Here is a 16072-nt window from a genome sequence, read left to right as displayed (position 1 = left end):
TGTCCCCCTGGTTCCTTCCTCCCACCAGCGTAAAATGTATCTCATTGTCCACTTCAGAATCAGAATCAGAACCAGATTTATTATCACTGTCTTATATGCCGTGCAGCAGCAATACAATGCAAAGACATAAAATTACCATAAATTACAAAAATATGTAAATAGTGCAAAAAAAGGTAGTGTTCTTGGACCATTCAGAAACCTGATGGCGGAGGGGAAGAAGCTGTTTCTGAATCGTTGAGTGTGGGTCTTCAGGTTCCTGTACCTTCTCCCTGATGGTAGTAACAAGAAGAGGCCACGTCCCAGATGGTGAGGGTCCTTAGCGATGGATGCTGCCTTCTTGAGGCACCGCCTCTTGAAGATGTCCTCGATGGTGGGGATTGTGCCCGTGATGGAGCTGGCTGAGACTATAACCCTCTGCAGCCTTTTGCGATCCTGTGCATTGGAGGCTCCATACCAGGCTGTGATACAACCAGTCAGAATGCTCTCCACCGTACATCTGTAGAAATTTGTAAGAGTCTTTGGTGACATACCAAATCTCCTCAAACTCCTAATGAGGTAGAGCCACTGGTTCGCCTTCTTTGTGATTGCATCAATGTGTTGGGCCCAGGATAGATCCTCTGAGATGTTGATGCCCAGGAACTTGAAGCTGCTCACCCTTTCAACCGTGTGAGTTCTTCATTCCTGAAGTCCACAAGCAATTCCTTGGTCTTTCTGACATTGAGTGCGAGGTTGTCGTCGCAACACCACTCAACCAGCCGATCTATCTCACTCCTGTACGCCTCCTCATCGCCATCTGAGATTCTATCAACAACAGTGATGTCACTGGTGAATTTATAGATGGCGTTTGAGCTGTGCTTAGCCACACAGTCATGAGTGTAGAGAGAGTAGAGCAGTGGGCTGAGCACGCATCCTTGAGGTGCGCCTGTGTTGATAGTCAGCGATGAGGAGATGTTACTACTAATCAGCACTGACTGTGGTCTCCCGATAAGGAAGTCAAGGGTCCAGTTGCAGAGGGAGGTACAGGGGCCCAGGTTTTGAAGCTTGGTTAATAGTACTGAGGGGATGATGGTGCTGAACGTCGAGCTGATAAACAGCAGCCTGATGAACGTTTTGCGATTGCTCAGGTGCTCTGAAGCAGATGGTCAAAATCTTATGATTTTGAAGACCTCGGTTAAATCTCCCCTTAAACGTTCTCTGCTGGGAAGAGAGCAATGTAATCAATGCCCTTATCCCTCTGTGTAAGAATTACCTCATAAAGTCACACAGCATGGAAACAGGCCCTTTGGCCCAACTGATCCATGCTGACCAAGATGCCCCATCCAAGCTAATCCCATTTGCCCGCATTTGCCCATTAACCTTCTAAACCTTTCCGATCCATGTACCTGTCCAACTGTCCTTTAAAAGTTATTATTGTACCTGATTTAACCAGTTACTCTGGCAGCTCATTTCATATACCTTATGCTATGAAAGTATGGGGCAGCACAATGGTGTAACTAGCAGATCTGCTGTCTTCTAGCTCTAGCCATCCGGTTCGAACCAGACCTCCGGTGTTGTCTGTGTGGAGTTTGCACCTTCTCCCTGTGACCGTGTGGGTTTCCCCTGGGTGCTCCGGTTTCCTCCCACATCTCAAAGATCACAAAATCACAAGACAAGGGAGCAGAATGTGCAGGTTGGTGGGTTATTTGCACCTGGTGTGTAGGTGAGTGCTAGAATCTGGGGAGGAGTTGATGGGAGGGTAGGGAGAATAAAGTGAGATTTGTGTTAGAACAGTGTAGCTGGGTCATTGATGACAGCAGTGGACTTGTTGGGCTGAAGGCCCGTTTCAACACTATGTGACTATCCCTCTGCAGAGGAGAGGATGAGGGAGCATCAGAAAAATTATATTGTACTGTAATAATTATCTTTGGTTACAGAATTTGTGAATGTGTTTCTGAGTCAGATGGATCAGTGTTTAGGAGAGCTTAACAAACATTACAGGAAGGAAAGAATCTTGGCTCATTTCTCTCAGTATAGGAGTGTGCGTACTCAAACAGTTTGCAAGAGCAACCACAGTACAAAGGTACTTTGGTAGTACTTGTATAGAACTGTGAGATGCTCTGAGGTTATGGATTACAATAAATCTTAAGTACAGAGCCAGGAACTGGCCCAATGCATCCATGTCAAGTTTTGACTCCACCTGGGCCTTAGTTTTAACATTCTCAACCCTAAACACACATTGAAAATCTTTGTAACACTGCCAATAATTATATAACATGGACGTAATCAGTGGCATCACTGAGTTTATATCTTTGCAGCCCACACTCTTAACCCTAGGGTTGCTAAAGTGGTGGCTTTGTATCTATATAACTATTAGATTCACATCACACCATGAGACCTTGAAGTGGTGCCAAAATGTCCTGATAATGTAAAATTTATACAGCAGCTTTCCAATTAAAGCTTTCACACTGTGTGATATTTTGCCCAGACTGCTTGGAGAATGATAAACTGGGCGATTTAAAAAAGAGCAGAGAATTGCCACCATGATGTATTAAGTTATTGAAAGAGTACTGCAGGAAATCTAACCATTTAAGATGATCCGTGTAACAGAAAATGATGGAAATTTGGACCAAAGGCAAAAGTTAACCCCGCACGTGTGACAATCTTGATGAAGAGTCAGATTTCTGCTTTATTTTTTTAATCGTTTCTGCTATAATGGGGAACCTGGTTCTAGAACCAGCCCACCTTTCTCCACGATTGATGCTGCACACGGTTGCAAGCTAGCTAAGTGGTCTTTGTCATTTCAACAAACGGCGGTGCTCTGTTTGTATCGGGGGAATCAACTCAGCCGGAGCTCCCTTGCACCCGGCCTGAGCTCTGTGTCAAGTTGCAGATTGAGTAAGTGAGTCGGATTCGAGCGGTTCCTTTGTTTGAATGGACACCGAGTCTGGGGTCGACCGGCTGTCTGGGCGGTGCCTGAATGCAGGGCGCAGTGTCAGTCAAAGGCTGACAGCATTTGCTGCAGTGAGCGTGCCTCCTGATTAGGAATTGTGGGAGTTACACACCAGCCTCTCACTCGCCGAGGCTTCTTAAACAGTGATTCATCCAGAGATACAACAAAAGGCAGAAGCAGCGGCCAGAGTCCGGATTTACGCTTATCTTTTCATGCACGAAAGAGGCATTGAGAAAGATTAACGGTCAGTCACGATTTTTTAAAAAATGCTTGTTACTTTACAATATGTTTATACTATTGCTTGATTACTTAAGGGAGTGTGAATTGAAGCATTCTATGTCAGAATAGGGAGAATTGCAAACAGCACGAATGTTATTTTTCAGATAAGAACACATAATGCCAAACAGGTTTCAGTAACAAGCGCCGGCGTCTCTGGGCTGTGCAGTATAGAAAAGGTTTCTGTTTAACGGCATGGGCTCCTAAGAAGGCACCTTTTGTTGACTTTGTTTTAAACACTGACTTGGCGGAATGATGGGGGGGGTGGGTGACCGGGAGAGTTGGGACCTCAGACTCCGCGCCAGCCGGGACGGGGATTTGCATTCACGAAGTGCCCGTGGCTTCCCGCGGTCCTGTGAGCATCAAGTGGCCAATCCTTCCAACAACGCCGGCTCGGGATGTCGGGTGCGCCGCTCGCCCGATATTGGCTTGTGCTGCAAGTTGTTGATTACGGTGAAATTGCAACAGATGTAGCAAAATACTAAATGGCAACAAGTTCCCAACTTCAGGGCGCTGTGGCTGGGTTCACAGCGGCGCCCTGGCTGCTGTTACCATATTAAACCAATAATTCTGGGGTGCTAAAAACTAGATTATTACTGAACTAACGGGTCGCCTCATTGATTGAGCTGATCCAGGCTGCCGCCGTGAGGTGTGAAGCAATTTCGTCGTTGATGAGGGCGGCTCAGAAGGAAGTCTGGTTCTCACTGGGATTACAGTGAGATTCGGGTTTGTTTGGCGCTTGAAGTGAAAATCTGACGGGTTCTGGAACGGGCGGGGCTGGGTACCCGCATGGGGTGGGTGGCAACCCACTCGGGGCATCCTGCTTACCGGCAGGAGGCAGGGGCACCTCTCCAGAGTAAGCGACAGGTCTCCTCGGTTGGGGTGTGCACACAGTGGCGCAACAGGTAGCGCTCCAGTGACTGGGGTTCGATCCTGACCTCCGGCGCTCTCTGCGTGGGTTCTCCTCCCGTGTCCTGAAAGCGTGAGTTCCTGGTGTCTGGGTGAGTGAGAGAATGTGGACGAGTTGCCGGGGAAGATGGGAGAACAAAATGGGATTAGTGTGAAGGGATGCATGACTTCGACGTAGTCTTGTTGGGCTGAGTGATGCTGTTTCTGTGTTGGATCTCTTAGTTACACACTCCTCCAAACGTGGAAAAATCCTTTTGCATCACTCTGTCAAAACCCTTCATCATTTTAAAAGCTGCTCTCGGATCTTCACCTCAGCCTCCTTAAGATAAGGGACCCAAGTCAAGTTTGCACCTTTTCCCCTGGGTCCGGTTTCCTCTCACATCCGAAAGACGTGTGCGGTTGGTGGGTTAATTAGCTGCTGTAAAATGGCCCCTAGGTGAGAATGGAGGGTGGGTGGGGGGGGGGGGGGGGGGGGTGGTTAATGGGGAGAATTTAAAAAAAAGGGGATGAATATAGTGTTAGTGTAAAAGGGTGATGGCAAACACTCTTTGGGTCGAAGGACCTGTTTCTGTGCTGCTAGGACTTGGGTGACTCCACTTTTGGTCTGAGATCAATATAGTTTGCTACACTTGGAATGCACTGGGTAGTATCCCTCCTGATCTGTGCAGACCGTCTGGACAGAGTGAGTATTGTGGGCAGCTTGGTGCGATGCTCCTGTGGAGAAACAGACTCCTCACCATAAATGGATGGTTTTGTGCAATAACACATGCTGATGCCATCCAGCATCTTCAAAAGAAGGTGAGGAGATTGAACAAAATGCAGCAGATCTCTGTTAATCCAGCAGATTTAGTGGTGCCTGACTGGCAGATTTTCTGGACTATTGAATGTTATTTCTATTAACACCTCGACACTTTTAATTCATTTTTTTGAGATGTTACACATTCTGATTGTAGCTAATCCAGTGAATCGGGTAAATAGAAAGGGAGGGCAGGAAATGGGTCCCTGTTGAGTGGGAAGGGAATGTGGGGAAACAGGGCTGGGTGAGTTTAAAATGAGTGCAGGAAACAGGGCCCCAGCCAGATGCTGAGCCATCAGGAATTCTGAATAGTGGATTATACTGTAAATTATACTGCAATAATCTTTTAATCTGTCACCTGTCCATTATGATCTGAACATATTTGCCTAGAGATGAGCAACTCACAGTGAAGTAACAGCTGGGCTAGTGGTTAAATTGAATAACCATTCTCGACTTGGCTCTGTGGTGAACCTCTCCCATTATCACCGGTCATTCAAGCTTCATTCACGTGAGCTGAGCAGGTGACTGGTGCCTTTACCGAGGGAGTGCTGCACTGTCAAAGGAATCATCTCACAAGATGCTGATCAGACGCTCTGCCAGCTCCCTCCGTGGATGTAAATGATCCTGGTCAAGAATGATTTTCAGAAGAGCTGGGCAGATCTGCTTGTGTTCGGTCAATGGTTACCTCTTGCCAGCTTGGGCTGTTTCATTGCTACATGTTTAACTACTTGTTGCTATGTACTTAACCATGTTTCCCTGCCATGTGTTGCATGTTTAACTACATGTTACTGAATGTTTCATTGCCGTGTTCTACATGTTTATATATTGTTTCTACATGTTTAACTATATTGCTTCGTTTAATCTGCATGCTTCATTGTATACTACATGTTGCTGCATGTTTAATTGCTGTGTGCTACATTGCTGCATGTTTCACTGTACGTGCTACATGTTTAACCACATGTTGCATGTTTCATGCTGTGTGCTATGTTGTTGCATGTTTCACTGTACGTGCTACATTTTTTTTGCTACTGGCTACATGATTAACCCCACATGACAACAGTTCCTGCCCTTCAAAAATAACAGTTGGGAGGTAAGTTGGGAGCTTCTGAGGTTACGAAGACCCCACTTAGACAAGCTACTTCTAAATACCAAATGAAATACTTAAAGATGATCTCACTCAATCTATCTAAGCGGAAAAGTAGATTGATTCAGGAAAATATTAAAGGTAAGTGTAATGGCAGATTAGAACATGGTCTTGGCACAATATTTAAAATGGCTATCTCCCAACTGTTAGTTTTTTTGATGATATCAGATATTTTGATATATTTCTGCAGAAGAAGGTGGAGACGGAGGTAAAATTAATTATAGAAGCTCAGAAGTGAGTCTCAGGATGCCATTTGGCCCATTGAGTCCATGCCAGCTCCTTGTAAGGCAAAACAGCCCCACAGATTGTTTCCCTCGAGTGTCTAAAAGTGCTTGGACTAAATATACGAATACGGGATTGGGAGGGTCAGGGTTGGTGCTGAATGATGTGTGAGTGAGTGGGGCTGAGACTGGAGTGCCAGGGGATCATGGGGATGTGGAGGAGGGAATGGTTGGTCTTTGAATCTGAAGGGTATCAGTGGGCAACAAGGTTAGTGAGTTGGGAGAGAGTTGGTGGTCAGGAAGGGGTTAGTGAATCAGGAGGGGTATTGGTGGTAAGGGGGGGTTAACGAATCAAGAGGGAGTAGGTAGTTAGGAGCAGGGTCAGCCTCCATATCAGCAGCACAGCAGTTAGTGCTGCTGCCTCAGGACCAGAGACCCAGGTTCGATCCCAATCTCCAGTGCTGTCTGTGTGGAGTTTGCATGTTCTCCCTGTGATCGTGTGAGTTTCCCCCAGATGCTCCGAGTTCTTTCCATATCCCGAAGACGTGCAGGTTGGTAGATTAATTGGTCGCTGTAAGTTGCCCCTATTGTGTCAGTGAGTGGTAGAATCTGGAGGGAGTTGGTGGGAATGTGGGAAGAATAAAATGGGAGCAGTGTAGGACTTGTGATTAGCATGGACTTGATGGGCCGAAAGGCCTGTTTCCCTGCTGTGTAACTCTTTGACTATGATTATGCCTTTAGTGCAAACACTTGAGGACCAATTTCTGTTTGGCTCTTCCCTCTGGTGGGTTAGGGTTAGTGGGGGAGTCTAAAATCAACACAACCTGGATATTGTCATACTTGAACTTTGCCCAATGAACCACTAAAGCTGCTGGAACCAATCAAAAATGTTAAAATTGAGTTTTTGTTTAAATTGGTTTATTATTGTCACATGTAACGAGTTACAATGAAATACTTGTCTTGCATACCATCCATACAGATCAATTCATTACAACAGTGCATTGAGGGAGTACAAGGTGAAACAATAACAATGCAGAATAAAGTGTTACAGTTAAAGAGAAAGTGCAGGTAGACAATAAGGTGCAAGGCCATAATAAGGTAGATTGTGAAGTCAAGAGTCCATCTTATCATACTAGTGAACCGTTCAGTAGTCTTATAACAGCGGGATAGAAGCTGTCCTTGAGCCTGGTGATCCATGCTTTCAGACTTTTGGAAACTTAACAATGGTGGTTAGATGGAGTTACCATACAATGAGACATGTTCTCACTGAATAGGAAAACGTACTGGAGGGGATGAATGGGTTGCAGGTTTAACTTGTGCATGTCTATGAGTAGTGTTATTGCTAACATTTGGAGTCTGCTGCTACTTCAGTCTTTTGGGACCTTGATGTAGTTTCTTTAATTAGACAGAAATAACGTCACTATGGCAAAGGGACCAACTGAAAAATTTCTCCAGATTCCTAATTGTTGTTTGTCTTTAATTTGAGCACACTAAGCGGGAGTCTCATGGTGTAAATTAAACCAAGTGTAGGTGATTGGAAGCATCGGGGGGGTGGGGGTGTTAATGGGCACATGTGAGAATAGGTTCCAGGGAACTAAGTGGGGGATTGGGGTTGCTCAGGAGCCAGCATTTACTTGGTAGGTGTAATGGCCTCCAATGTTGCGGGGAAATATGAAATATCCCTGGAGTTAAGGTGATGCAGGTTGAACTTCTTCCCATTTGTCTTGTGTATTGGATCCATTTCCAGTAGGAAGCTGGTCGGAGCTGAAATGCAGTATTGTTCAGGAAAGACTGAGAAATGTTGGGGAGATGACCCAGTCTTGCTGGACACCAGACTGCACTGAAACTGGATCTGTTGTGGACTCGGTAGTAAAGATCATCACTTGCATGCAGTCATGAAGCAGATGTACAATGGAGAGAAGTCCCTTAGAAGGATGCTCCACAGTCCCTTTCAATGGATTTTTGTGAGGTCACTAAAGACCATGTATTGGTGCTGCTCTCTACATTTCCCTTGGAATTGTTACACAGTGAAGATCAAGTCCCTTTGACAGAATCCACACTGTGATTCAAGAAATTTTTGGGCCACTGTGGGAAGGTGTTTGAGGAGGATCCTGGCAGTGACAAAAGGGGAACCCACTCTGCAGTTACTACAATTGGTCTTGTCGTCTTTTTCTTTGAGGAGTGTCTTCAGTATGGCATCTGAGATCCCCTAGTATATCCTGCTCTTCCCAGACACAGGAGATAAGGCTGTAAATTTGTGACCGAGTTCCTTACAGTAGTGATGGAGCCTGCCCTGAGGTTTTGTTATTTTTCACTTGACGTGATGGCCTGTTTATACCTTCTCATTGGTCAGTGTGACAGAGGCTGGAGCAGAGAGTTTGCTGTGGGATGGATTCAGGAGCACTTGTGTCAAGGATAGAGTCATGATTGAGGAATTCTCCCATGCATTCCCTCCCACAGGAACTAACTACCTCTCTGTCCTTAAATCTGTACTTCACTTGTGCCTCTCAGTGGGGTTTTGCCTTTGAGTGTTTGGGCAGTAAATGGTCTGGACGGTACTGAAGGAACCGCATACGTCATGGTTATTGGTTGGATCTCCTGTGCTCTAGCACCTCCCATCAGTTATTTAGACCATGAGTTTTCTGTTGGACAGCAGCTTTCAGGTGCCCATACAGCTGCTGCTTCCCCCTCGAGAGTTGGGGCAATTTCCATGCAAAGAACATCTTCTGTTTGCAGTTGATTAGCTTCTGGAACTTCTGACATTTCTTATTAAACAGTTCTGGTGGAGAAGCCAAGAGACTCTTAAACAGGTTCCATTTCTGGTGGGCCAGAGAACTTCAGAACCAAGGTTACTCTAGTCCCAGTTCTCGAGCAGCAGTGCATGGGTATGTGCACATTCGGAGGCTGAGCTCCAAGTCGTTGTCAACTCATTCACTGAAGCATACGAGAGTACCTTGTACTTAACATCCATGGAACAAAGTTCTGTATTGACCAGTCCCCACCATACAACACCATCCCAATACTGATCCATAATGAAACCCTGGAAAACATGGGCAACTTCCCATTATCTCAGGAGCTGCCACTCAGTGAAGGCATATTATGAAGATGAAATTCACCAGCTTGGGCTTTCGTGCTCTGAGTGTTTACAGAGCAAGACCTCAAGGCTCAAAAGTCAAGTTTATTGTCATATGCAAAAGTACATGTGTGCACAGGTGAGGTGAAAAACTTACTTGCAGCAGCATCACAGGCACATAGCATCAGATAAGCAGCATTCACAAGAAAAACCTAACCATAAATTATTCACAATTTTTACAAGAGAGAACACAACTGGAACAAAAAGAAAACATCCCATTTAGTGCAAAATGGTCATAGTGTTGCTAAACTGTAGTGAATAGGGTTGTGGTGGTTGGTTCAAGAACCGAATAGTTGAAGGGAAGTAGCTGTTCTTGAACCTGGTGGTGTGGGACTCAGGCTTCTGTACCTCCTGCCCAATGGTAGCTGTGAGAAGCTGGCATGGCCCAGATGGTGGGGATCTTTGGAAGTTGCCTTGAGGCAGCACCTGTAGATCCTACCTATAGTATGCAAGGTCTTGGTCTACTGGGCAGCAGTGGTTTTCCTCCTCCCCTGCAAGCTTCTGAGACATGGACTACCTACAGGATGCTCTGGGAAGATACCACCAACGTTGTCTCTGCAGAATGCTTCAAATCCCAGGATAAGCTAACCAAGCTTCAGCATCCTCTCCCAGGTCAACATCCCCATTATTGAGGCTCTAATTACATTTGGTCACTTCAGTGGGCAGGCCACTTCATTCACTTGCCCGATACCAGACTCCTGAAGTGGGCACTCTGGGCAGGAGATTACTAGGAGGACAGAGAGAGCAATTCGAGGATGTTCCCCAGTTCAGTAACTCTGTGCTGCTCATTGAGAAAGCTCGCACATGAAGTATGACCATGTAATACTTCATAGCAAGGCACTAGCCCCAGAACCAGCGACCACCTTCCCCAGCCTCCACTTCAACCCCACCTGTTGAAAGGGAAGAGGTAACATTGGTAGAAATAAGTGAATGGAATTCTTTTCAACAAATGACTTGAATGCAGTAATTCCCTGCTGCCAAACAGAAGCTAGAATGCCAAATTCCTTGCTGCCTGTCCGGGAAAAACATATCACATTATTGAATTTCTAGCCACACCACAGCAAATAGAGAAAAAAGACCAGGTATGGCTGCTTAGTAGGCAGTGAAATTATTGGATGTGACAGCTCCCAGGACAGGCTCAGATTAATTGGGATCTAGGATTGCTTTCTATTGATGCCTTATTGTTCCAATTTATATTTTTCCCCTGTTATTTCTGTGCCTTTAATACTCCTGTTACACTAAACCAAAACCCTTCTCTCTATTCATTACAGGGCACCACCTGTAGAGAGCAGGGGGAGAGCTTCACTCTCTCCCTCAGTGGTTTTCACTGCTGTTTCTGAGACGCATCTTCAGCTGTTGCATTTCCTGACACAGCAGGCCACTGGCGTCAGGAATTCCATGAAGCAATTTAGCAATGTCAATTTGTAACCTGTACCCTATAATGCAATGGTGACTGCATTTTAAACGTACTTAATTGCCAGTAAAGTGCATTGGAATGCCTTGAGGTTGTGCACCATCAGTAAAACACTGAGAGTCTGACATGCCTGGGATCTTGGTGGTGTTGGACTAGCAGATTTTCCAGACTATCGAATATGATTTCTGTTAACACCCCAATACATTTTTAGTTTGCTTTCTTTTAGATGTTACACAGTAATACAAGTTTTTCAGTGAACCCAGTTTAAAGGGAGAATGGAAAATCTCATCTAGTGAGCCGAATGCCAAACCATTGAGGTTTCAAGATAGCAGATTATTGGCATTTTACTGTAAATGGAAGTTTTTCTTGGGCCCTTGCCCTGGGATGAGGTGACTGAGGGAGAATCAAAATCTGCTTCATTATCACTAACTTGTATGATGTGAAATTTGTTGTGTTAGTACAATGCAAAGACATAACATTACTATAAATTACAAAGATAAATAGTGCAAAATAAAGGAATAATGAGGTAATGTTCATGGACTGGCACACAGACCATAATATGGAGAGACATGATAAGGAAGAGGGGTTTAGCAAGATGGTCTCCAGGTGAAGATTCTGCCACAGAATGCAAGATGGGATGGGTCACTGTTTTAGAAACAAAGGAAGCCCATATAAGACAGAATTGAAGTGGAATTTTTTTTCTCTCTGAGGGCCATCAGCCTTTGGAACTCTTCTTCAAAGGGCAGTTAACACATATTTTCAAAGCAGAAATAGATAGGTTCTAAATAAACAAGAAGGTGAACGGTTTCCCTGGGAAGACAGGATTTATTACATGGTAGAGCAGTCCTGAGGGGCCAAGTAGATGTGGGATAGGTCAGAGATCGTGGAGATAATGTGGTGAAAGCCAAGGAGTGATTCACACCGAGCACCTTCAAGCATTTGGTAGTCAATGTGCTGAGCAAATAAAATATTAGTAAAGTCAGTAAGTAGAACTTACAAATTAAGGTCCAGTGAGGAGAGTATTACACAAGTAATTGTGGTGTGGAATGCACTGCCTGGAGGAGTGACGGAAGCTGACACAATGGCCCAGAACTTGTACTGCACCCAATGTAAATTCAGGCCTTGATAACTCTCAGTTGGGGCGATGGAGGGAGATAATAATGACCAGGTACTGCAATGCAAACTGTGATGAGGGGGGAGACATGTTAGGGGGATGGGAGTGGAGGGGGCTGCCCCCTGGACAATGGGCAAGGTTGCCAATGAAGGTAAGTGACTGAGAAGGGTTAGGGTGGAGAAAAGTGGTGGCTTGAGGTGTTGTAGGGTTGGGGCCAGAATCAGGGAGGATGAGGGCGTTGTAGGGTTAGGGCATCAGGATTGTGTGGTTTGGACTGACATTGGGGAGGGGGGGCAGTGACTGAATGTTTCTGCCTTGTGCAGTGGGGTGTGAGGAAGGTGCAGGGACTTGGCTTCAGGGATCCCACTCTAATGTTGTGTTACTAAATCTTGGTTGTCCTGGTATCTCCTAATGATGCCACAACCCTAAACACTACCTCAGTATACCAGCACTATGACCACTTTGCACTGTAATGGACCTTTTTTTTTTGTTCTAATTGCGTTCTGTCTTGTATCATTTCTGAATAGTTTGTTTTTCTTGTGAATGCAATGTGCCTGTGATGCTGCTGCAAGTAAGTTTTTCATTGCACCTGTGCTCACATGTATTCTTGCATGTGACAATAAACTTGACTTTGCTTGCTCATGGACTCTGTCTACACTTCTCTCTGTCTTGGAAAAGCAGCTAACATAATCAAAGACCACACCCACCCTGGAAATTGTCTTCTCCCCCCCCCTCCCATCGAGCAGAAGATAAAAAACCTGAAGGCATGTACCACCAGGCTCAAGGACAGTTGTTATCAGACTGAATGGTCTACAAGTATGATAAGATGGACTCTTGACCTCACAATCAACCTCGCCATGGCCTTGTACCTTATTGTCTGCCTGCACTGCCCTTTCTCTGTAACTGTAACACTTTATTCTGCATTCTGATATTGTTTTCCCTTGTACTAACTCAATGCACTGTTGTAATGCAATTATCTGTGTGGATGGCATGCAAAAGTTTTTCACTGTACCTCAGTACATGTGACAATAGCAAACCAATTTACCTGTTCTGGTTTCCCTGGCTGCGCTTCAGTAGCAATACTGCACTTGGATTGACATCTATGTGTGACTAACATGGAAACCATATCAAGAGGTGCAAAAGGTGACTTGTGCTACAAGGTGCCCAGCTGGATTTCTGAAGTGAGACAAATTGTTGACTGTAATGTTTCAAGTTTGAGAGCATGGATCAAAAGCCAACATTTCATACTTTAAATTTCAAGGCCTAGATCTTTCATAACGAAGTTGAATAAATATATGGAAAAAGAAACATCCACGGGGCTACAAGAATAGAAATGGGGGAGAGTGGGAGTGATTGGTTCTATGAAAAGCCCAGCACGGACACACAGGCCGAATAGCCTCCTCCTGTGACTCCTGATTTTTATCATTGCAAGCATGAAAAAATTCTCAAACCTGTTCATCCTCTGAAATTTTTCTTTGGACAAAGTTTAGAAAGAGCTATTCTTGGAGAGGCTGCTTGAATTGGAACACTGAGATCCGTTAGGATCAGCAGCATGGGATTTGTGTAAATTGAGAGGAAGAGGGATTTAAACTATATCGTTAGATGTGAATTGGGACATTGCTTGGCCTCATTAAGATTAAATTCTCACCTCCTTGCCTGACTGAAGTGTGAATGCTGAGGGGAAACGTGATGCATCTTGGAGCTGTCTCCTGATGGAGCCATGACTCGGTGGCTGTTGCATTGAAACAGTAGGAGTGAGATTATTGCAACCCTCCAAGGGGGCATGAGGTGGCAATGGTGTCTGGACAGAGTAACATTGGAAGCACTTGTCAATAGAATTCCTTACCATGGTATTTGAAGGTTATTTTGGCCTGGGTTTTACTGTTTGGGGAGATTTACCTTGGAATAATTAATTCCCTAATTTTTCTGTCTTTGATTAAAACCCTTGGCTGATCTCGGGCCACATTTCCTCAGGGTGTTGATGGTCTTCTAGTACCACAGCAGATTGCCCAATCTTTGTGAAATGCAGGTGTAGAGACAGCAGATCAATTTAATATTAGAATGACATAGAAGGAGGCCATTCAGCCCATTGGGCTGTACTGGCTCCCCGGGGAGAGACCCACCAGTCCCTCTGCCGCCCCCCCCTTAATTCCCTGTGCCCCTGCAAGTCATTCTCCCCCTCACACCTCATCAACTCCTCTTTGATTCCTTTTAGCAGTAACCTACAGTAAGGGGTAATTCGCAGTGGCCAATTAACCTACCAACTGTGGTAGGAAACTGGAGCACCTGGAGGAAACCCACACGGTCACAGGGAGAAAATGCAAACTCCACACAGGTAGTACCAGAGGTCAGGATCAAATGTGGGTCCCAAGAACTGAATTGGCGACATTAATTTCTCAAATAAAAACAGGAAATACTGGAAACACTCAGCAGGTCGGGCAGCATCTGCAGAGAGAGAAACAGAGTTAATGTTTCGGCACCAGATGTCAGGAATGAACCCATCTTACTGTAGCTGTGAGGCAGCAGCTGTACCACCCCTCTTTGGGGAAAGAAACAAAAGTCATCACTTCAGTCTATTGACCTTCTGTCAGAGCCAGGAAAAGGTGGCGGGGGCAATTAAACTAAAGGCAAGGTCTGTGATTGGGTGGAACACAGGAGAGGTAAAATGAGAGAGATTAAAGGAACGAAGTGGTACTGGCTGAGACGGTGGTGTAGCTGGTGAATGACAAAAGGTGTTTGGAGGATGTGGCACGAGATGAGAAATAAAATCTGAAATTACTAGAAAATTGTGAGAGCTGGAAGTACAAGTCCGAAGTTGTTGAATTCACTTTCATGTCTAGAAGCTGAGGTGTTGTTCCTTAAAGTTTACATTAGGCTTTGTTGGATCAGTGTAGGAAATCCAAGACCGCAAGGTCAGAGTCCAAGAGGACGGGATTAAACTGGCGGATAATTGGAAGCCCAGACAGGCGGTCTGCAAAGCAGGTTGCAAATTTGCAAATGGTTTCTCAATGTAGAGGTGACCACATTGTGAGCACTGAATGCAGTGCACAGGAAGAAGGAGCCCCGGGCGGTGGGAAGGGAGGAGATGCGAGGGCAGGTGTTCTATCTCCTGCCGTGGCATTGGAAGTTGCCTTGAGAAGGAAGAGTTGATGTTGGTGGACATGGAGGAGTGGGCCAGAACATCCCAGAGGAAATGTTCCCTCACAATACTGAAAGGGGAGGAGAGGATGTGACTCTAATGACTCTTGCTACACAATACTTGTACATGAATATCAAGTGTTGGCCTTGGCAACAATGCCTTTACAGCCAAATCCCTCTTGGGGCTTGCACAAGTTGACAAGTTATCACATCAGCCCAGCAGGAATGGAACAAGGGATATACAAAATTATATACGTGTTTACAGTTGACACCAAGTTATGAGGATCAGTAGCTTGTGCTGCAAACCATGGTTACTAAAGGCGTTCAGTAGTCAAATCTGTGATAACTGGAGTTCAGTATGGTCAAGTATAAGGTCGTCCACTGTGATCCACAAGAGGAGCAGGACTAGGCCATTCAGCCCCTCAAGCCTGCCCCACGGCTCAATATAGAGTCATACAGCATGGAAATGGGCCCTTCGGCCCAGCTGGTCCGTGCTGGCCAAGATTCCCATCTCAGTCCCATTTGCTGGGGTTTGGCCCATATCCCTCTAAACCTTTCCTGTCCATGTACCTGTCCAAGTGCCTTTTTAAATGTTAATGTACCCGCCTCAACACTTCCTCTGGCAGCTCACTCCATATACGGACCACCCTCTGGGTGGAAAAAGTTGCCCCTTGGGTTCCTGTTAAATCCCTCCCCTCACCTGAAACCTGTGCCCTCTGGTTCTTGATTTACCAACCCTGTGAAAAAGGCTGTTTGTGCGTTCACCCTATCTATGCCCCTCATGATCTTGTACGCCTCTATAAGATCATCCCTCAGTCTCCTATACTCCAGTGAAAACAGTCCCAACCTGCTCAACCTCTCTTCATAACTCAGTCACTCAAGTCCTGGTAACATCCTCGTAAATCCCCCCCCCTGCACTCTTTCCAGCTTAATGGCATCTTGGTGACCAAAACTGAACATAATATTCCAAATATGATCATACCCCTAGGGCTCAGCAC

At 45.4% G+C, this 16072-nt stretch overlaps 1 protein-coding gene across 2 annotated transcripts in view; it reads left to right on the top strand.

The window, feature by feature from the left end:
* Positions 1–3013: 3013 nt before the first annotated feature.
* LOC127586292 (synaptosomal-associated protein 25-like) overlaps positions 3014–16072 on the top strand; it is a 69225-nt gene continuing 56166 nt past the window's right edge. For both annotated transcript variants that reach the window (XM_052044107.1, XM_052044109.1), the window contains exon 1: positions 3014–3173. The gene's annotated coding sequence lies outside the window, so the exon portion shown is untranslated. The remainder of the gene's footprint in view (positions 3174–16072) is intronic.

Source organism: Pristis pectinata, chromosome 35 (assembly GCF_009764475.1).
Source record: "Pristis pectinata isolate sPriPec2 chromosome 35, sPriPec2.1.pri, whole genome shotgun sequence".
NCBI lineage: Eukaryota > Metazoa > Chordata > Chondrichthyes > Rhinopristiformes > Pristidae > Pristis > Pristis pectinata.
Note: the sequence above shows the minus strand (reverse complement) of the source record. Positions and strands in the feature narration are given on the sequence as shown.